Below are 23,734 nucleotides of genomic sequence, written 5' to 3' on the forward strand. Positions count from 1 at the left end.
GTTCTTGTATTGGAAGAGATGTAAACAATTTATTCTTAGCTACCATTTCCATATTATAGCTCTCCAACAGTGATCATACACCAGTCCTCACTCTTCTAGCCTAAAGAGTGCTAGCTTACCTAATGATTCCTTTTACAGAAGCTTTTCCAGACCTTTGATCATGCTTGTTAGTCTTCTCTGAATCTTTTCCAGTCCTTTAATAACCAATTTGAAACAGAAGAACCCTGGGTGGCCTAGGCTATGCTACAGATTTTATCAGAGCATTGTTTCTTAACAAGAAAGGTTTATAAATTCTACAGGTAGGACTAAGAATATTTGCAAGGTGATGGTTCACTCCAAAGCAGACTGAGATACAGTTGTGAGGAGGCCATTGCGCTTGCCTTTTCAGATGAAAGAAATAGGAAAGACAGTAAAAGTAAGGCAAACACTTAATACAGTATCTGTCAACTAAGTGTATTTAAAAAATGAATAGGAGAGAACTGAACCTCAAAATCTACTTTGAAAGATTCTGGATGAACAGCCTGGGCAATAACTTCTCTAAACACAGAGCATTACTACAAAAAAAATTTACAGGTAAAACAAAAATCCACCTTGCTGAAATTCTCACAGAGTATGAATGGGACAGTCTAGTATACTGGTAAGTGAAAGGCCATAAGTGTGCAGGAAGTCTAGGCAATGGATATGAAACAAAACTAAAACCCCCAAAGTATATGAGTATAATAACTATACTCTCAGTATTTTTAGAAATATTTTTTCAAAAGGTTAGGTATGTTTGAAGTATTTATTTAAAGAAACTGTAGCTTCTGATAATGCTAAAAATTGGGACCCTGATAGATGGATAAATATTTTTTCCAAGCAAAATATTTTCATATATACACAATTATAGTAATAAAAGTAATTTAATATTACCATAAGCCACTCTACTCATGTAAGGTGTGTAAACAGTGTTTTTGAAAATCACAGGTGGCTATTATTTGAGCATGGTCATTTCATGTAAGACCAACAGGTCAGGTAGTGAGATGAACCATGGCAGAGAAGCCATGTGCTAGCCATAGTTACAGCATTGATTCATTCTTTGCCCATGGCACGTACTAAAGCCAACACTTTCAACAATGAGACCTGGTCTTTGATCCATTTTAAAGTCATAAATAATCTTTTTAAAGCTGATGACCTACATCTTCTAGTAACGTGAATAATTGTGGAGATGGGGATTGTCAGTTTAGGCCAAAGTGGCGTACACCGTTAAACTTTTAAGACTTTTCCCCTTGCTACTCAGGAAAACTCATACATAAAATGTCCATGCTGAACTGAAACAACTGAGATATAAGCAACCATGTTGGTCTGCCAAACCTCATATCAGGGAGCACTAATCTCCAGTGGATTTGGGATGGGCAACTGCAGCTATATCATCTTAAACTACCCCTGCAGTAGTCAGCAGAGCTTATCTATCAAAAGCCCTCATCAAACTAAGTGCCATTGGATCTGCTGACTTTCAGTGGGATTTGTGCTCATGGGCAATTTGGGTTCCCTTGGAAATACCATTCTTTGTAATTGCACGCTGTCATACATAATGGGAAAGACTGGATGATACCACAACATGTTCTTCACATCTATTTGACATAATAAGCTGCTCTGAAAATAAGGCCATCTACTGCCCATCAGGCAGTTTTGTTTCAGGTTGTGCATAGGGTGTTTTTATTGTAGCCCTTTTGATAAAACAGGCCAAAAAATCCAGAAGTACCAGGAAGAATTAAAAGCAGAGAAGACCAAAATGGATAAGCAAAAGATAGCTCTATAATTACAGCTGACTTTGCTGACTACTATGCTTAACACAGGATTTCCCATAGTATTTTGAAGAACTCAACTGTTTACACAATCTGTGCTTTAACAAGCAAATTGGAAATACATTTATTAGAATAAAAAATAATTACCTAGTAAAGACAGAGTTATTGTATTTAGGTATCTATTAGTCCAGGACTATATTCATCAAAATTCCCTTAATAAAAGCAGGTGACTAAGACATGCGTCAACCTTTAGAGTGTGACAGTCACAGCTGAGTCACTGAGCACATTCTACTCTGATGTGTATCAGAAGAGACAAACCAGGCCCATTGCAAATTCTAATATTAATCATGTGCAAGAAAAAAACTCAGCGTGATTCTCAAATTCAGAAACTAGAGGGAAAAGAGACAAGAGGCAGGATGAGAGGAAAACTGGGGTTCCAGCTTTTGTTCCACTAAACACTTTACTATTAAGAGTTCATTCCACTCTCAGCCTGTTGCCAGCTACCTTCAAGAGTTCCTGACTTTTGAGAAACCCATTCCTGGATGACCATCCCTTCCCAGGCATTTTAGGGTGAATCTATGTGTCTGACCCAGGAATGTGGTTTCTTCTGTAAGGACTCAGAGCCACCAAGTTCAACAGACAATCACAGTGCCGCAGAAGAGGAGCAATGTCAAGTTGATAATTGTCATCAGGGGTACATAATGCACAGCATACATCCTCGTGCCTGGCCATGGATGTGTGATTTTAGTCAAAGACATGTAGCCCACCTAGATGAAAAGGTAGCACAACTCTAATCTCCTTGTATAGGAAATCAATCTCATCTTTCCTAAAGGGATAAACAAACATTTCTACTTGTAATATATCAAGAGAACTAATCATAAAAGTAGTGCTCTCGAAGTGACAAATACTGTAGTTTATAAACAAAGCTAATATCCTAAGCTTTCAGGGAAAACGAAAAATAAAAACCTCTCTGAGTATAAAGTATTTTTAAAAAAACAGAGCAAGAGCCAAGGGAATGAGATAGTCAGCAGAAAATAGAGCCACCAATGTACTTGCATGAACAGAAAAATACAATTGGAAAAGAAAAGAAGCAAGCTGTCCGCCAGCAACCTTGATCTTGATCCCACTAAAGTTAATCACAAATTCCTATCAACTTCAGTGGAACAGGATCGGACATTTGAATTATAAAGAGCTATGGGCTTTGAAAGATAAGTACAAAATGCAGCTTCTAGAGTTTGTTCTAGCAACATTAACACAAGCAACTAAACATACCATTAGCACACCTGTTTTACAGAACTGCCAGGTGTTTATAATATAAACCTGAAAATTTACTTTTCATTAACTTAACACCTATTGCCCAGAAAACAGCATTATTCTGGTACTAATGTCTCCATCACCTTCCTAGCAAAGCACAAATATTTTTAAGGGAGTAACACCCAATGTCAAATTTTCTAAAACTGAGATAGGCAATAACATATAGCGATATCAGTGTGTAGCGTCTGCACGTGTAGAAGCTCAGCAGATGATTATGAAGTAAGATAGCACGACATTGTAAATGTCATATTGCATGTTTGCACTTGCCAAATCCATGCATACCTTGACGGGCAACGTAAACATAAGTCCAGACTTACAGAATACACAAATAAGCCTACCTATTCATAAAATTTCACATATGCCTGCTGTATCTAATACGGAAGTAATTAAACCTATGTGAGATACAGTGCAGACATGCAGGATGATAGCAATATTCTCTAGTCATGACTATACTGTGACTTCCTATTTTAATGCTGTATACTGGAGAAGTGAACAATCTTCATATGCAGTGAATTAAAAAAAAACAGGAAAGAGATAAAGAGATTTTCATCTTCCTAAGAATATTCTAACCTCAGTACTAAAATGAGAATATTAGAAATATTATGTAAAGTACTCCTTCAGCAGTTTGAGATATCCATCTAGCATCTGCGGTCTGTGTTCATCTCTCTGAAACAGTGATATACCTGTCCATATATCACAGTTTAAACAGAGAATATTTAATGCCATGGGTTTTTCCATTTCTTTAAGAATTATTTGCAAAGATATAAATTGATTAGCTCATAAAATCTTTAAAAAAATACATTAAATGTTTGAAATTAGGCAGAAACAGATTATTCTTCTGCCATATTTTCTGTTTGGAAACACCTGAAGTATCAGTGTTAGTTCCTCCCTGTTCTTTCAGGAGGACTTGCAGCACAGACACTGTAAGCTATCATACCTTAACCAACAATGAAAGTCAATTAATCTATAGTTAATGCATCTTCTTCACAACATTAGTCCAGTGAGTTAATCTGGTACTAGCATGGCTAAAATGTGGCAACAATTTTGAGAAGGAAGTGCAAAACCATGTTTCAGCTCAAGATGCTAAGCTAAACCTTTGGTTGTGGTGAAGACGTCTTTTCACTAGGTCACCAATCCTCTAGATATAGATTTCTCATTGAAGACATGAGCAGAAAACAATGTAAAAAGGGAAACGGCTACAGTCTGCAATAGTTTTCCCTTTACAAGTTATCTTTCAAAATACAGAAACACCTGCATACTTTTCTTCCCAAATGAGAATTCATCCTTTTAAAAGTTAATATGTAAGCATTGTTTTTCCCTCTCCTCTTTCAGTAAATGTCCCATCCACACAAGCAGCAACAGTTTTCCTTTCATTATCCTTCAAGTATTTTTTCTCTTCTGTCAAAGTTGTCCATTAACCCCATAATTCAGATGTTGCTTCTTTTTTTCTAGCCAAAATCCAACAGGTTTCAACCTGGACATGCTGTCCTAATCTTTTGTTAGAATACATCTCATGCAATTCTCCGCACCAGGAGACATTCCTTATTTTTTCAAGAAGCATTTTAATACTGTACGTAAATACAGTTTTATATAAAACAGTATTCTTTAAGTACATAAAGGCAGTAGAATCCTTTCTTCTCATCCTGTTTAATTCTTTTCTTTTGACTTGTATCAGTTACATTTTTCTCACTACAATTTTATCTGCTTCGTTCTCTTTACAAAAGTTGGCTGATAGAACAGCTTCTTTTTTCAGCTCCTCGGAAAAGACAGCATGCCTCAACTGTGTAGTACAACATTTGCTGACAGAACCTTTTTTAAAAATAAATATACTTCATCTGTTTTATTGAGTCACCCAAATGCTGGGGGATACTATATAGTAACACAAACTATGAATGCTCAAGTGGGAAAGAAGCAAGTACTATTTACAATGCAACTGTATGTCCAGAAATAAAGATGGCATACAAGCAAAACATATGGCCTGCTGCTACATGTGCTTAGCTCTGTCATAAGTAAAGTTTGAAAAGAAAACTGTTTTTTCTTGTTGCAATGTTAATGGTTCATTATTTAAAAACCTCTGTGCACACACACAAATACACATACATACTTATAATACTACCTGCCTCCAAGGAACTTCCCTATCATTTCAGAAAAATAAGTATCAGTGTCTACAAAGCTATCTTACTAACTGAAGAATGCTGAAATATTAGTCTCGTTTTTAAAAGGAACTTGCATGATTTTATCAATTCTTTTCAATAAAGTTGGCTAAAAATAAAAAGATTTATGAAGCCAATACTCAAGCAAACGCTTGTATTGAATTCAATGCATACTTGATATAACTCCTATCAACCTCAAAAGCAAATTAAAAAAAAATAATTGCCACTACAAATATAGCTTCCTGTACTATAATTTCAGTTCCCATACAGAACAAATATAACAGCACACCTGGAATCTCACAAATTCATTTTGTATAACTGTGAACAGCAATTTTGTCAGTGCTAGCATAAAAAGCAACCTCATTTCAAATATGCTACTACATGCAACCAAAGTATTTGCTCAAACCCTAATCTCAAATCAAACAGTATTTCAATTATTCTACTAATATGGATTTTGCTCTAGTCAATAACAAATGATGATGCTAAAGTAAACCTTGAATGCCCCAGGACTTCAAGGTACTTTTTTCCCCTTTGAAAGAAAACACAAAATAGCTAACAAGAATAAATCTAGATCTAATGATACGGAGCCAGATTTTAAAATATTTAGGCACTTAATGATAGCTGCCTAATGAGATTTATTCCCATAATTTGCTAATTACCATTGATTTCTACTTGCTTAGGAATCCAAATATGCATAAATATGCCACTCTTGTTTTACAAATAATATAAAGCATGAGAAATGTTATCACAAAAAGGGTCTATATATTTCCTGAATTACCTATGATGAAGAATAATATTTACAACTGAGTATGATTAAAACAGTTCTAATAAAATGCAGTTTCTTTCATTCTTCCAACTGTCAAATCATGCATAGTAAGCAAGAGCAAAAACTGTTGAAATTAACATGAATTTTGTCTCTGATTTCATTCGATTTGGCTTAAGTACCTGGCCATGTTTTTAGCTACCTACAAGCATATCCCTTACCAGAAGGCTTGTGTCTACTATGTATCTATCAGGAACTTCAGAGAGATCTCTTCTGCTTACTGAGCAATCAAATAGACAAGAGCACAATACCTCACTAGATAAACACCTTTGTTGCACAGGAGTTCAAATCAAGGCAACACTGCTATCGGCTTTTAACTTAACAGTAAAGGATTTTATCTTTCTTTTGTAAAGCGCATTTGTTTAGTCAGTATATCACTAGAAGTATAGGTCAATATTTCCACACCTCTGACATTTGTAATATTTTACATTTTTTATTGTCTCAGAGAACTACTGCTCTCCCCTTTCATGACTACAATTTCAGTTATATACGTATCAGTTGGGGGCAGCTTTTGACAGAAAACCTTTAACTTGGCTTATATGAACCGAAAGTTTATGTTCAGCAGTACTACCATTACTACACAGCCAAGTTATGGAAACTTCTCCTTAGTCTTAATAAAAAATAATTCTTTTTGTTGTTGTTGCTTAGTTTTTATTTGCCTGATGGGATTTTCTGAACATAATTTCAGATGCCAAATAATGGTATCTCAAGCTGTATTACAGCATCAAGTCACAAGCAAATTTAATCAGATGCCTACATTAGATGCCTTCGCATACAATAGCTAATGGAAGTTTTAAGCAGACCCAATGGGCAATATTAATTTATAATTTTGCTTTCCCCTTTTTTGTTTAGTTAATTATCTTGGTTAGAAGTGAATGAGATTCACATCATTCTACTACAACACAATTTGTTTAATGATAGACATGTTATTACTTTTTTTAATATGACTATCTTTCTTATTCTAAAATAAAATATTGCCACCATTCATAAGATTACAGTAGTGAGTAAAAAGGAAAATACTTAATCACAGTTAGGAGGTACTGTATGTAATCAGGTTAATAATTTGCGGCCCATGGTGGATGTTGCACTGTGACTGTATGAGATCATTGTGTAGCAAATAACAGTAAAAGATGTAAGTGGATCTAAAGTGCTCACAGAAATGCGGGCTTCTCCCATAAACCTTTTGTGAGTCTTAAGCAGAGGCCCATAATGGTTACACCACCACCTGGTTTCAAACAATTTTTCAAACAATTTTTTAGTGGCTCTTCATCTCCTATGCAGTCTTCAGAGCAGGAATCTTTCCTGTGCTGCTCTTTTTAGTTGAGAGGGACAGTCACTTCAGAATTCGGGGTAGAACTGCACCAATACTGCGGCAACTACAGGACTTCTCTTTAGAGTGGGAGAAAACAAGATGACAAAAAAAAAACAAACCTAGAGCAAACCTCCACGTTGAACTTGATACCATGGTGTACTGGTGCTTCATTGTTGTTACTGTGATGGTCTAATTTTGGAAACGCTGGACGTTATTTCTCCACAGCAAATACTTGCAACTCAACAGAGGCTTTTTCTCCTACAGGCTTACTAAAAAGTGTTGCCAAACGTGAACTCTTTTGGAAACCATAGCCATGTTCTTTTCAGGAAAAAAAGTTACCTCTCTACAACCATGTTTCAACCTTTTCCTCTTTTGGAATATTTTCTGAGTACAGCGGCTAGCCTGACACTAGAGTACTTTACCTACCTCCTCCAGTGGTACTACAGTAAACATAACGCTGAAAAGCTGTACCCTTTCTAGTGAAATCAGTCTAATCTCCTGGGCAAAGCAGCCTAAGTTTTTCCTGCGGGTTGTGCAATTACCAGCCAGTCGAGGTTTTGCTGCTGCTGCTGCTGCCAGGTATGCATTAATTTCTCCTGGTGCTTTAGAGCTAACTGCTTACGCGTCCATCAGCGGGGCTGCTGAAGCGTTACTTCCTGAAAAGCCACCGGCTCAGGCGGACGGCACCCGTGCGTGAAGGCCGGAGGGAGGGAGGGAAACCCGGGCAGCCTCCCTCCTGACGGGTGGCAGGACGCTCTCTGTCAAACTTCACTTCTCCCCTCTCCCGCCACCGCCCCCCCCCCCCCCCCGCGAGAAAGCCCCTCGCCTCGGCGGGCTGCTCTCTCTTGCCCGCCCGCCCGCCTCTCGGCACCGTTTCCCCCCCATTACCGTTATTCCGTGTTTTCAAATCTGACGGCAGGGAGGGCGGTTAAACCCCCACCAGGGAGAGCGCGCACCCCCTCCCCGGCCGCCCCCCCCCGCCGGCCGACGGTTCTCCCTGACAGGAGCTGCCCCGCCGCGAGGCCTCCGCTCCGCTCCGCGCCCGCGGGGCGCCTCCTGCCGGCCCCCTCCGCCACCGAGGGGGGCACCGCCGCCCCGGGGGCGGCCTGAGGCGGGCCATGCTACCTTTCGGTCCCCCTGCGGTGGGAGAGGAGCCGCTGCTTCTTAAGGGCGAGGTGTCTCCTGGGCGCGGGGATGAAGGGGGCGTCCCCCGGGCGTCCTCCTGAGGATCTGCGGGGCTCGGCACCGCGGCGAGGCGCGGTAGGGTAGGGTAGGGTAGGGTAGGGTGCGGTAGGGTGCGGTGCGGTGCGGCGCGGTGCGGTGCGGCGCGACAGCCCCACAGCACTCCGGCGGCCCCGGCTCCCGTTGCCATGGGGACAGGTCCCGCCCCCCGGAGCGTGGGGATTGGCCGGGCCTGACCCCCGCTCGGGCGTCGCGGAGGTCTCTGATTGGGCAGCGGCCGGACGCCGAGGCGAGATTACGCGAGAGGCCGGGCCGCCACCACGGCCGCCTGCGCCGACAAGGTACGTGGCGGTCGCCGTGGGGGCGGGCCCTGGCCGCGCGCCTCTGGCGTCACGGGGGAGGTGGGGACGCGGGCACGTACCGGGGGGGCCGGGCTGTGGCGCTGGGCAGCCCCGAGGGGCCCGTTAGTCCGGGGGGGATGGGGAAGCCCCGGCCTGCCGTTCCTGCGGGGAGACGCGCCAGGCCTGGGCCGGGGCGCGGTGCCGTCTTCTCCACTCCCCCCGGCTGCCCGTGCGAACGGCTTGGCCGCCCCGGGTGGGCCGCCCCTTGCTGCGTGGCGGGAGGAAAAGGTGTTCCCTTTGGCTCGGGCCGCGGCGGGAGCGCGTCCGTCCGCTGCCGGCAGCCGCGGGTCCCCCCCAGGGACGAGAGCTCCTTCCTGTCCCGCGTCCGCTGCGCGAACGCCGTCGCTTCCCTTGGTACTGCTCGTGAAAACTGGCTCCTGCGGGCAGATGGCCTTTTGTGCAAACCTCTTGGTTGTAGTAAATCCTGACCGTTACGTGTCCGGTCCCGAACTGACAGATGGGAATTTGAAAATGTATTTTCAGGCATCCTTTTCCAGGACTGCTCCTTCTTCTTTTTGCTGTTTTTTACCCATTTGAGCCTTACTGTGTTCGGACTTGGTTTTCCCTTCCTCTTAGAGGAGGAAAAAGTGAGGTGGGGGGAAATCTTGACCTCTATGCAGATTAAACAATTTAGGAAACTATTTTCAGCCTGCACATTTGTTTATGCTTGGGGTTTGATGTGTGGATTTCCATTCCCACCCTGTTTCAAAGTGTCGTACCTGTTTTTTTGGTCTAATACCTTCTGTGTGTTCTAGGCATTTAGTCAGCACTAAAAGTGCTCAGAAATTATTCAGAAAAGTTATTTTTAGCAGCTAGGTAAATACCAGCTGTAACAGCAAGTATGCTATAGTCCTATAAAAATAACTGTTTCTGGAATAAGCATAGATTCTAGTTGTAACCTCTTAATACTGTGAGCCTGTACTCGTGTTTAAACAAAGATGTATTGACATGTGCAAAAGTGAAAAACTTTTATCACTGTGCATTGTATTTCTGTTATTCTGATTTACAAGACAAGTATCTACAAGTTAAGATTTTTTTTTTAAGGAACTGTTGCAATAGTTTATACAAACGAGAGGAAAAAATAAATTATTGAGGGATTTGCACAGTCTAGGCAAGATACTCAAAACTGTTATGGGGTTTTGAATGCTTAATTATAATGAGAATTGGAGTCCAAAGCAGTGGTTGAAATTGTAGCTTCTGGGTTATGCATGTGAAAGAAAAATGGGAATGTAAACTGTCTATAATGACATCTGTGGTAATAGAAAGCTATTAAAGTAATAGGGCTGACACTAGTTGGAGCTTTCCCTGTCTTTCAAGGAGATACTGTTCAATACTACAAAATCATTTTCCTACACTATTTTTCACTTTAGAAACAGAGTTTTGTGGTCAGTTAGTGTTCCTTACTAGTTTGTAGACTCATCTGGGGGACCTGGAAGCACTGGAATTTATTAAGCATAAATTTGTACACACATGTCACTTACCACAAACAGCTTGCAGCAAAAAACTGAATAGCTGTTCTGACGGGAACAGTTGAAACAAATGTACAACGATACTTAAAATTCAGTTGAAAGCGTGCCACGAATATGTGCAAAAAGAACCTGTAAACTTGCGGCTCCACATTTTATCCGGGTAAACCACAACGTTGCACAAGGAGAGCCAGTTGGGACCGGACCTTTTGACATGTAACCGGCTCCACAAGCATGACTTGCTGTGGGCAGGGAGCTTGTGCTCTGCCTGTGTGGCAGTGACCCAGCATCCTCACCTACGTGTCATCAGGAGCCAGTTACATGATAAGGCAGGAAGGAAAACCTCTAGTGCGCTGGGTAGTGTTTGGCCATAACTGACTTAGTTGGCTTTCTGGGAACAGAATCATCCTCACTTTTTGCAGCTTAGTTTAAGGTTATAGCCTACAACATGCTGCTCTGCCATACTGTTTTGTCTTCTGTATTTGAACAGGTGTTCGCAAGGCTGCAGGGTAGATCAGTTTCCTGCTGGAAATATTAAAATATATGCACTTTTTTTTTTTCTGCCTTTACTAGCATCAGTGAAGGGGAGCATGGGGGAGAGTTGGAAATTCTTTAAACAACTATTGGTGCCAAAAGGGAAAAAGCTGTGTGGAGCTGTGCCCTTGATGCTATTGGTAATATGGGACATCCAGTGTTGTTTTCCCCAGTAAGGCACGATGTCAAGCTCTTCAATGGCTGATTTGGAATACACGATGGTAAAAACGTCCATGGCCAGTTTATGCAAACATCCTGTGAACCAACAGGGCAGGGTGCCCAGGCAGTAGTGCAATAGCTGTACTGACACTGGTCAATACATGAGAAGCCTGGCGTATCTGAATGCAAGGAAATTCATCTTGGTGTATACCATTAGATTAAAATACACTCACTTTAATGCAGTGGCAAGGTTTGTTCTGTTATGATTTCCTGCTTTACTTCTAAGTTGGTTTCTAAATTTCTAAAGCAGTTTTTTCTTCTGTTATAAGCTACACGATGGTGTTAGGCTTATCGAGATTGACAGATTCATTCTCCCTTTTTCTGGCCCTTGCCATTTCTTTTTTCTTTCACTTAATTCTTTTGGGTTTGTATGTTGTTTTTTGGAGTCTGTTTAGCTCAGATCTCCCCTGGCTTTAGCTACACAGCTTCTAAAGCTGTTTGATTGCTACTTTAGATGGTTTAGAAGATGCTTTTTGGATTCTTAAATGTCACACCAGTTTCAACATGCAGGAAGCTGCAGGGTTTGAAAGCTGCTAAGGATTTTAACATTGCAACGGAAGCAGTTACCTTAATCTGAAACTGAGAAACACTGTTCTTAATGCTGGACATAGCATGGCAGAGTGAAAGAAAGGACTATCTTTGGCTACTGTTTTGTTACCCTGTTCCAGTATGTTGGAAAAAATGGGTAGGATTTCAAGAGACCTCCTATGTATCAGAGTGTCCTTGATACTTTTTGCTGGTTTTGTTTTTTTTTTTTTATTTTGTGGAAGGTTATTGATATAAAAACTCTCATCAGCAGAACAGAGTTAGGTAGTCAAATGTCTCTGAAGCAGTAGTCCTAAACTTTGGCTCCTTAATCTCCCTCTTCTGTCTCTCTGCTCTGGGAAACACAGTGACAGATGCTACTTTTGCCATTGGCAGCAGCAAACGTTATTTTCTCAGAGTAAAAGTGGGTAGAAAGGCTAACTTACTAGCATTAGTATTTTAACCACAGAGTAAGCTGATAACTTCAAGGCTCGTGGTAAAGTACTTCCCCCCACCCCCCCACCCCCAGTTCTGTCTATTGGAAGAAGCAGTAGTGGCAGAAGCCATATTGTAACTTGTTTCATTTGAATTAGGAAAAAAACACAGAAATGAGAACAGAGTTTATTCTCTCTATGGCTGTGGCAATGCTGGAATTGAAAAATTCATGCTTAACTAGCACAACGTGTGGTTTCCTGTGACATGTACAAGTACCTGCTGGCCACAGAGCTGAGGCTGCTGAAGTCATTCACTGTGTTTCCCAACAGCAGTGAGTTCATAGACATAACCACAGACATGAAATTGAAATAAAATAGTGATTGTAAAGAGTGTCATGGTTAAGTGCCTAATTTATCTGGCGTGGGAGGGCTGTTGACTTCATATGAAAGTGGCAGGCAAGAAGGCAGTTAATTCAGTGATGGGACTCTGCTGTGGCTTATGTCTCCTTGAGGAGGCATTGGTTTCAGAGGAGTTATACGAGTTTCTACTTAGCTTAGTGTATGGCCCATAAGTTTTCTTTTTCTGGCAGACCTCTGCCTGGTATCTTTCCCCAGTTTGAACAAGCACAGCTCATGTCCTCCCTGAATAATACTACTGCTTTTTTTTTTTTTTTTTTTTTTGGAAACTCTTTATCCAACTGTAGTTATTAGTTCCATGAGCTTATCAGTTATGGCCATATCCTGGCTTTCAGGAGACTGTTCTGTACCAGAATTACCCATTTTGTGGGCATTGTCTCCGGTTGTAACAGGGTTAGCTTTTCTCTCAACAAAATTACTTCCTTACATTTAAGCCCTGGTATGAGTATCCTGGCTAAAAAGGGAGTAGAGGAATTATGCTGTAATTTTAGCAATTTTTTTTTATTGTGTAGTCTGTCTTTTACGCAGGGAAGAGTTTGCCAGATCTTCTCTTGTTAATTCATACATATACAGTCTTACTTTAGCAGATATATGGAACAACTTGTACAACTTGTACAACTGAGATGAATTTACTGAGGCAAGATACATCTTTCTGTCACAAAATTGCAGTAGCATTGTATATTACTTTTGGCTAGTACAAGCCTTTCTAGGAAATGAAATGTAGAACAAAAGGCTTTGTATAGAACTAATCCAGATGTTGCAATTCAGAGCTGAAAATTGCAGTCACTTTTAAGAACCCCTTCCAGGCTGGGAGGAGGGAATATCTCTAACCTGTGGTTTTGTAAGCCAAATGTATGAATTCATTAATAAGTTGCTGTGAATTAAACCACAACATGCTCTTACAGTGTTGCAGCTATTCTATGCTAAACTTGCAATACCTCACCCCTTAGTAGAAAACACAAGCAGCAAGATTTTATAGTTTTAAAAACAAATAATCAACAGCTGAAAGATGATAATATCTTTTTTTTTTCCTTCTCTCAGGTCCCAAGCTGTTGTAAGGCCTGCTGCTTGGAGTGGAGATTTCTATCATTGCTTTGACTATTTCAAGATTGTTTTCACCCTCAGTCACAAGCTGATAAGTACTGTAGCCTAGTTAGTTATGCTACTTATTTTTCTCTCTCCAAAGACTATGTGGCTATTTCATGTCAGACTGGAACCTGCTTTTACTGAAGGGTGGAGAACCTCTGGGTAGGGTGGATCCCTGGCTTTCTGGGGCTGTGCCAGTGCCCCCTTCCATGATCTGGGGCACATCTGGCAGCTTGACCACAGCCATGGGGTGGGATGTGTGCCTGTTGGTGACTGGGAGTGCCTGTGGTTTGGTCCCTTGGTGGATCTGCTTCTGGTCATGTCATGTGATTAATTGGAACGAAAAACTAGATGGATTGTTCTGGTTGGTTATTAGAGATTTCTCATTCCTGTTTCGGTGTTAGTTATCTACTCAATGACATATAACGAGAACCTATTTATTGCAACTCTTGAGGAGAATTCCATTACACTAGTTAATTTGGAGAGGTAGAGAAAAAAATCTGTTGTCTTCTAATGTTGACCAAAACCCAAATTCTAGAATAAAGATGAGTTATCAGTGTAACTGCAACTATTTATATTGCAGTAGTAGAAACTCCAGGTCCCTTTTCTGTTAGGTACTGAACAGCTCAGACACAGAACGAGAGAGCTCTTTGTCTATGAAAGTTTGTAAGTCTGAAGTGATCCTATATTATCTCTCATCTTCTGCCTGTACTTTCTTGGGTATGTACCTGTCTGGCTTTCTGCTACAGATTTCAGAGTGATGTATTAATTTTCAGACTGATTTTCTAATTTTAAAATTATAAAAAATATTTTTTTCTGTATATTGTAAGTGAAAGGAAAAGTAAAATATACTGTGAACTTAGAAAGGGTTGGAAAGGATGAGGAGAAATAAATATTTTCATAATAGAAAATTTTATTTACTGAACTTTAATAAGATTGCTACCCTAGAACAAAAGTAATAAATCTTAGTCTGATCAAAGAGGGTTTGATAAAGGGTTTATAAAAATGTTTTATAAAGGTAAACATGCTTAATCAGATTCAGTTTTTAAATTCAGCAACTCTTAAACAGAAATTTATCAGCCAAATTACTTCATTTGGAAACAGGAATATTTAGGCCTTGGTGCAGCAAAGTATTTAATCATATGTTTAGGTCTATGCCTACTTCCTTTTGAGTATTTGTTTACATTTCTGTAAAATTTTATAAAGTACATTTTTCTAAACAAGCAAGCTAGTGACTTAGGACTTTAGAGATCGGAGAAGGGAAGCTTCCCTGAAAATTTCAGGTCTACACTGACTGAAAAAGAAAATAGACAGTTTTTATTCTGTAGAGGAAGATCAGTTATGTGCACATTTACCAAAACCTGGTAAAGATGCAGGGTGCTTTAGAAACAAAGAAGGAGATGTGGTCGGAGAAACAGGTGTGATCTTGCCTCCAAAATGCTTATAGTTAGAACTGAGGCAAGACCCATAGTATGTTCAGAAGGAAAGAACAGACTAAATTGAGGAAGAAAGCATAGTTTAAAAAAAAACAAACCAAAAAACCAAAACAGGTTTCACTGTTTTGAAGGTGTAGAAAAATATGAATACTAGTACAGGACATGAGGATAATTTCAGACTTGAAGCAACATGGAAAAGTTGCAAAGGGAAGACAGAAGAGGAATGATATCTTGCTTAAGAAGGAGATAAGACATCTAAGTTGGTACAAGCTATTTTGGTACTCTCAACGGAAGAGAGGATGGCTTGGAAATGAGATAACGAACAGCAAGAAAAACAAGAAGTAAAACGTAGGGTACTGTGGTTGCAGCAAGAAGTGTATCACTTACAGCATTTTCTTGGCTTCTTGTTTCCACTAATGGAAATATTAAAAGAAGTAGAAAAAAAGACTTGTGGTAAAGGATATACAAGTGTATGTATATCATACATCTCATGCAGAATAAGAAGTACCATAAATGTCTCATTAAAGGAAAATGTAGCATTTTATTCCTGATGCAGTTTTTATTTGATTTCTTGTCTAAATCAATATTTTATTACATATTTTTTCAAGTCATCTGCAGTTTATATAATGCCACTGTCATTGTAAAGCAGATGAGCAGCATCTGAATGTTAGGCAAAGGCTAAGTATCTACCAGATATTTACAAGATTGTCGTAGTAATTTTAAAAAATGCCTGTCTTTTAAAATTACATCTACTTCTGTCCTGTCACAATTATATGCATGTGTTTATCACTCAGTTATTGCAGGGAAAAAAGGGGGAGTCAATATGGGGGTTTTATTCTTGTGGTGTTTAGGTTTTTTGGTTTATTTGTTATTTTTCTTCTATAAACCTTGGACTAATGGGGGGAAGTCAGCAATGATGTTTCCCAGAAATTTGTACCAGGCCTCTGTGCTTCAGTGTTATCATAAATGATCCCAAAGGGGGTACGAAATGATGTGAGAAAGTTTGTTGATGACAGGGAATTACTTAGAGTAATAAAATTGAAAATTGACCTTTTACTTTGGATCTGCAGAGTACTCAGTAGCTGGGTGATAAGGCAGCAAATGTCTTAGTAATGTAAACTTACTTGCCTTGAAGACGACAGTCTTGATTTAGGTTTTTTTTTTTTCTTTTTTTTTTTTTCATCCAAAATGGCAAACTCTGGACTAGCTCTCTTGTTGCTAAGATTGTGGATGTGTAATAAGAAAGTTCTGTGAAAACATCAGTGCAATGCTCAGTGGTGGTCAAAATAGCAAGTATTAGGAATAATGGAATTGCTAGGAAAATGATAGCATAAAATGCAAAGGATTGTTACGTTACTGCATAAATCCATTGTGCACCTGTATCGTAAATATGACATGCGGGTCTGTTCCTGTAATGTAATGAGTGGCATGCTGGAGGTGAGTAGAAATGGTCGCTATTTCTCATAACACAAGAAAAAAGCAATCAGATCAGGTGGCAGATTCAAAGGTACATGCTGAATATTGCTACCTGTCTTTCCTTGGTATTGCACGTTGCAATTTCTTAGCTGTCTTCTGCTCTGTGAAGTTGTCCCACCTTTTGGGCTGGATTGCAAATCAGAGTTAAAGTATAAGCTTTTTAACTGCTTTGGAGAAAGATGAGGTAGGATCTGATGTATCTTTGAGAGGTTAAAGTTCAGAGCATGCTTTTCACTTACCTACACGTGAAAAGTTTAGGCACTGTGGATGAAAAGTGCTGTTACCTTGTGTTGTGATGAATTGTACGAACCGAAAGTCTTTGTTTTCCTTTAGGTTTTTAAATTATGGTACTTAGTTCCTGGTAAGGATTTATCTTTAATTGCAGACAAAATAATAATTGGTGCCATTAGCAGAACTTGGTGTTGAAAATACAAAATGCATAGCCAAAGAATGAGATTAGTTGTTCTAGCAAGAAAAATCTCAAAGGATGGGGGGAAGCACATGTGAGTGCAAGGGGATGCAGCTGTACGACCAAGTGAGTGTGTGTGAGTACACATGAGCATGGGCGTGAGACAGAGCAGGAGTTGGTGTGTATGAGCAAACGGGCATGTGGGAGGCGTGTGAGTGAATGTAAAGATGCATCAGTATGTATTCATACTGGTGAGCGTGAGCATGCACAAGCCTGAGCAAGCATGCAGGTGAATGTGTGTATTGAGTGTTTTTCAGGAAATATGCAAGTGGAGGATTTAAACCAGAATTCATGGCCTTTCATTTTTGTGCTCCACAGAGATGTTTGAGGAGAGGTGGCTCTCACTCCCCAGTCCCCTGCCTGTCTGGAGTCTATTTGTTTTTCCCTGCTGCTCTTCCATGGGGAATGTGTTGAAGACTGAATCTTGCAGTGAAAGGGTAGCAAGAGCGTTTCTGGACTGGAAGCCATTTCCCCAACCTTTCTAGACTCTCTACAGCATAAAGCACCCTTTTGTCCACTGTTTCATCTGGTTATGCTGAAATGAAATATGCATGTTTGTGGACAACTGTAGAATAGTGCTGGCAATATTTACAGTTTTGGGAGTTGAAAATAAAACACACACACAAAAAAAAAATCTATGTGCTCCTTGGAACGATGAGTTATAGACTGAACATGTATTTTTTTCCTCACACTGGAAATAGGAACAGTATTTAGCAAGAAGTATTGTTGGTGTCCTTGTTGGACCCCAACATTATCTTGTTCCTGAAAACATTGCTGAGGAAATTTGAATATTACAAGAATGAGAGGATATGGTTGCAAGTTCTGCTCCATCCTGCATTGTTTTGGACCCTGGCCATCAGGAAACATTTTGTCTACTTCAGAGATGAAACACTTTCTTGTCAGTAGTAGTATTATGCGCAAGATGTGTAAATAATATGTGGCGAGGGGCGACTTTATTACAGAAAGGGAAATCATCTCAACTTTTCCTTTCTTTGATGAACTTCTAAAAAGAGGTTTCTCCAAAAGATGTGCTGGGGGGAATTTGCATGTTTTGTATTGATCTATATAAACTCTAGTTATAAACATAAAAGTAGCTTAAAAGTTGTTTCACTCTGCTTCTGCCACCCTTTGTACTTTATCAACCATTGATCTTTATTCTTTGTCAATTCATACATGTTTAATACTGCATTGCAAATAGTTTTCCTCACCTCCAAAAGTATTCATAAAAATAAGGCTGGGTAAGAATATTTGAAAGAGCATTGTTTATAATTTTCTTGCCTCTGCTGAGCTGAGTGTCTAGAAAATGGAAATATGGGCTTCTACCTCATGCAGAGGAATGGAAATAAATCATAATGCAAGCTCTTTCAAAAGAAATTACATATCCTGGAGTAGGAAAACTCATAGATCAGTATAACATTTTGTTGCGTAGCTTGAGCTTTTTCAAAAGATGGACTCTATATAGACATTTGCTTTGGTATCTAACTGGTAATTTTACTGAATGTATCTAATTTGGATGAAAAGTTACGTGGTTGACCTGAATGACTCATGTCACAGGGATAAGTGGGGGAAGGACAGTTTGAAGCAAAGTGTACAAAAAACCTTGTGGAAAAAGAAAATCAAGATTGCTACATACTCCTGCAACTACCACTCACTTTTAAGAATATTTTTTTCAGAAGCAGGAATTAAATAGTGGTATGAATATAAAAGTAATACCTTTAAGATAATTTTGGAAGATGAACATGAAATCAATTGTGCAACTAAATGGCCATCACACTATAATTACTTAGACACTGTTTCTTCTTGCAGGCAATTTTGATATGAAATATTTTATGGTTGTTAGTGTCCATACTTATTCTGTGAAACAGGTAAATATTAAGCTAAGGGTTTCATAGATTGTGAAGCAAAGAAGTTATTCCATGTTGTGGAGCAACTGCCACACTGGGAAAAAAAAAAAAAACCCAGAAGCTTTGATTCCAAATCTGTTGATACAACTTAGAAGTGGAAAAACTGCCTTGTGAACCAACACCTAAGAGCTTCCTACAATTGGTTAGCTACATGCTGCCTGCTTTTCTGGTGGTAGCACTGGATTAAAGGTAGCCAATAGTGCCTTTCTTTATGGTACTTGCTGCAGTTGCTGAAAGTGTTTACAGTTGTGAAAGGTAGTGGAGGTGGAAATGTCTGAGAGAAAGACTGACCTATAAAATAGATCAGCACAACAACAATTCTTCTTCTGAACTGTATTTTCTTTGCTTATGTTGTCACATCTTCTGGTGTCACTCCCACATCCTTATATACCCTCCACCAATAAAAATGTAATGTACAAAGTAAAAGCTTTCATCAGTCTATCTGAAAGCACTCTGCAATTGTTCCTTGTTTCACAAAACCACAGTTACCTAACGTCCATTTTGCAGGCTGGTGAACTGAAGCCAAGACAGACTGGTCTGCCTCAACAAACTATCTGTTGTAAAAGCGTTACCAAACTCTTTCTGTGAGCCTCAGGCTGCAGATGTATAATTTCATCGAAGAAATGGTGCAGGTTCAGTTACCTAATTACAAGGGGACTGGAAAGCCTGTCTTGCAGCAAATTCTTTTCATCTGTCCTTGTCTGGCATGTCTGAGCCTCTCCCCAAAACTTCTTGTGCAAAGGGACATGTGGAGCCCCTGCAAATCCTCCTGAAGAGTCATTCTTCCCCAACCTACCAAACAAATCGCACAGTCTTTGTGTTGAGTAGAATTGCTATACTCACAGAGATGGAAACAAATATTGCTTTCCATGCCATTTTTAAATTAATACTATTTTCTGAGGTTTCAAGGAACTTTACCAACTGAAGTGACTGCACAAAACTCTTTTTAGATACTCAAATGCAATCTTAAGGCTTTATCATCTGGTCAAGGTAAAACTCCCTTCACATTAATGACTGCAGACGCAGAGTCCCTCATAGGACTCAAATTTTGGGCAAGAATTGATGTCTTGCATCAAAATACTCTGACTTCTGTACCACTGAGGATTAGTAGTAAACTGCAATCAAGTTATTTAATCGTTTAAGGGTTTTCAAAGCCAGTAAAAATATCAGCATCAGATTTTTTTAAATCCTCATTTACAACAACAGCCCAAAACATTCATTCCCAGTGCTTAATGATCACAGAGGGACATGGGAGTTTAAGCATGGGTTTAAAATAAAAAAAAAGCTTTCAATACAAGGTCTACCTCTGTCATCACATCTGTCTGCCTTTTGCCATTAGGCAAGCAGTGTATATATCTTTGAAGTCCTTTATTTGCAAAGGTGCTAGTCATGCTCTATTAGTACTTTCTAATCTCCATGTGTGCACTTAGTTGAGAGCATAATACATTTGTGTTTTACTGATGAACTAATGGTTTCTAATGAGTTGCAGGGTCTTCAGTGTTGTAGAAGTCTGTTTTGACCCTAAATGACTTGGGCTAGGTCACTAAAATGCTAGGTGGTGAAATAACCTAGCATGCTTGTGTGAGCTTCCTTAACCTATATGCTTACTTAAGAAGGGGAAAAAAGGAAAAAAAAATACAGCAGTGGAAAAATGTTATTGGTGATTACACTCCAAAAGGTTAGTGAATTTTCTGAATTGCGATATCTGAAAGGAGATTAAAAATTGTTGAGTATTTTTGAAGTAATTTAGGGTTAAAAGGGACTTTCTGAAAACAATCTAATAGTTATGGAAGAGCCTGTGGGAAGCTGAATACCTGAGTTCTGGTCTTAACCATGTCCCACCATGTGGCCTGGTTTTCAGAGACTGAATATACCCTAGGGTTTGCTGCAAATCCCCTTTATTGAGGGGTCACATGGAATCTTACCAAATTACTTTATGATACACAGTCATGGAAACAGATAGTTTCAGCTTTTTGCTCTGGTTCCTTCATTAGTTCTTACTTTGTCTGAATGCAACATAATAACAGCTTTTGAGACTGCACATAACAGATTGCAAACTTCTGGGGAATGTTTTAGTTATCTGTGAGATCAACCCTGTTAATTTTGGTGCAAATAGAAAATTAGTAAAGCTTAATTTCCACTAAAATCAGATTAAAGAAGGATTCTTTAAATGCTTTCAGTGTAAGCCCTCTACAGCTGTCAGGCTATCTGTCCTTTTCCTTAGAAAACTGTGTGGTGACTGCAAAGCTCATGAAACTGTGATGTGAGAAAAACTAAGCACATAGAAGTGGTATAATTGAGAACAGGACTTTTAGCCTGGCTATTCCAAACTGTAGGATTTGTGATAGCAATAATTTTAGGAAAAAAAAAAAAAATCCGTTTCAAATCCGTGGCTTACACCTTTAGTGAAAGCTGTATGCATACTTGAAGGTATTCAGGGAATTCTCTAAAAGGCTGGGAATGTTTCTTTTCAGGGCTGAAAAAAGTCCACTTCTGTCTGTCTTTAGAACAAGCTATTAAAGTCTCTCTCTACCAAAGAGAGAGATCAGAGATGATCAGTACTGCATGTTCTCTGCTGCTTTAGGAAAAGGTAGTAGCCAGGAACTACATTTATAATACTTCACTGCATGGTAGGGCCATTTTATAAGACTAGCATTTTAATCTTTATTCAGGTTTTAAATCTCATAAAGACTACCTGGTTTTAGAAAAATTCTAGCTTTTCAACTTAAACCTTATGGATTTTCAAAGGTTTTTAATATTAGATAGGAGATGGGCATTTTACTTCATAATCTAATGACCAGGTTAGAGTTGGACTTGTTTTTAATAATGTGAGACTAAGAAGGACAGGATGACCTTGCTAACAGAGTATGAACAAATAGCTGGAGGACCTAGCTTTTCATTAGTTTGGTATTTTAATACATAGTCTCTCACAGGTCAAAGATTCAGCCAGGTACCTCTGGGGGATGCCAAAACATTGCAGGTGGATTCATCCATTGGTTTTTGTGGGATGAAGCAAAGATAATTTTGTTCTTTTTAGGCTATGTTTTCAGTGAAACCAGAGCAAAACTTCCATGGATTTAAATACAAAGTCATGCTTTTCAATACAAGATCATGCTTAATGCTACTGTGATGTGATTCCTGATTTGGATGACGAATTTCTGCTCTTCCAAAAGACTATGCAGTAGTATATTTCTCAAGCAAAGGACCATTACTATTTAAAACTTAGTATTACATTTATATTTGGAAAACAAGTAATCTTCTTAACATTGATACTGTGTTTGCAAATGCTTCAATACTGCCTGAGCTCTGCTCTTAATTAGGATGAGCGCTGTATTTCTCCATGGCCTGATGTCACTGCTTCATTGCAGAAGGATGACTGTGGATCCCGAGAAGGTTTGCTGACAGGTGATTTCTCTGACACCTTGGAAGATGAGAAGTGATGTTCCCAATGTGTTCTGCACACCCACACTTGGATGCATAAGCTCAATCCTGACAGGGTTCCTGATGTATGCGGTAGAATTATTTTGATGGATGAGGAGTATCTACAAAGACAGGGTTCATAATGAGGCCAGAACTGTGCGGTATGCTGCTTAGCTGTCCTCCTTGAAGTTTCTCAGTGAGCAGTGCATACATGAGCATACACTACTCTTTTTCTCCCATGCACACAAGCGCTGCGTCAAGTTAAGTGACTTGTGACACGTATTAATGCTGTTGGCTTCTTTCTGCTGGGGGTTGACCACTGCAATCCTATTTGAAAAGTTTTCCACCAAACTCGTACATCATTTTCATTAAAACAATATCCAGTTTTGTCCCTCAAGCATGAATGTCTTTCTGCTTGTGAATGTAAACGGCAAAGGCAAGCAATAAATCCCTTTGAATAATGTGCCAGTATCTACTCTTACATAACTGTCATTCCTAAGCAGAAGATGCTTATTTACCAATTAAAGCATCTTGGCAAGGATTTCAGGCATTTTAAATTAATTCTGCTGCTTCCAGAACATCCATTAGATAAAATCTGATGAATTTGAATCATTGACCCTTAACCTGAAAACCAGTTTTACAAATGTCCTCCAGGAAACACATTGTGCGCTTAACTTCCCCTATGAAAACTACAAAAAATTGTATACCAAAATACAAGGATTAAGGGCTAGAGCCATGACAGAGTTAGACTTGGACAGGGATATGAGAACCATCTCACTGAAGGTAGTTGATAGGATAATTTTTTTCAGCAATATACACTGTGTGACTGCAAATAAATGCATGACATAAGGAATTGTTCAAATTTTTTTTAATAGTAGAATATTTCCATTGACTTGCAATGCTTAAAGAACCGGGAGGTTGTGTTACTGATTAACATAGGGTTACTACATGAAGCTTCATGCAATTAGCTCGTACCAGAAAGGAAATGCCAGATTTTGTTAGTGAGGGCTTGAATCTTTCTTGGAGCTGCAGGAATTTGGGCAGCTGGGAGAAGACCCTGTAGCCTCTTTCTTAGCAGCCTGCCAAAGAGATCACTGTGGAAGTCTCTTGCTCTAGAATTCCTACTGGTAGTGCTGGTTTGGTTTGGTTGGTTTGTTTTATTTTAATTCTTCAATACGGGATAATTCAAGTGAGTAGTCAATATGAAGTTTTATTATCTTCTACCTTTGGATGTCTGATTAAGCATGACTTGCTGTGATTGGGATTTTAAATACCAGAAGTCTTCCCAATTACCTCAATTACCTTTACCCAAGGAATGATTGCTATTTCCAGGTATGCATCCTGTTGCCCACAGTTTCTCCCTCAGGTTTTTCTGGCAT

At 39.4% G+C, this 23,734-nt stretch overlaps 2 protein-coding genes across 2 annotated transcripts in view; one reads left to right on the plus strand and one right to left on the minus strand.

Moving 5' to 3' along the window:
- Nucleotides 1-8,752, minus strand: part of NUCB2 (nucleobindin 2) — a 31,124-nt gene extending 22,372 nt beyond the window's left edge. Inside the window, exon 1 of the mRNA XM_052811235.1 lies at nucleotides 8,512-8,752. The gene's annotated coding sequence lies outside the window, so the exon portion shown is untranslated. The remainder of the gene's footprint in view (nucleotides 1-8,511) is intronic.
- A 108-nt stretch (nucleotides 8,753-8,860) lies between these two features.
- The window catches only part of PIK3C2A (phosphatidylinositol-4-phosphate 3-kinase catalytic subunit type 2 alpha), a 75,855-nt gene continuing 60,981 nt past the window's right edge, over nucleotides 8,861-23,734 (plus strand). Inside the window, exon 1 of the mRNA XM_052811232.1 lies at nucleotides 8,861-8,909. The gene's annotated coding sequence lies outside the window, so the exon portion shown is untranslated. The remainder of the gene's footprint in view (nucleotides 8,910-23,734) is intronic.

This window comes from Harpia harpyja, chromosome 16 (assembly GCF_026419915.1).
Source record: "Harpia harpyja isolate bHarHar1 chromosome 16, bHarHar1 primary haplotype, whole genome shotgun sequence".
NCBI classification, from domain to species: Eukaryota; Metazoa; Chordata; class Aves; order Accipitriformes; family Accipitridae; genus Harpia; species Harpia harpyja.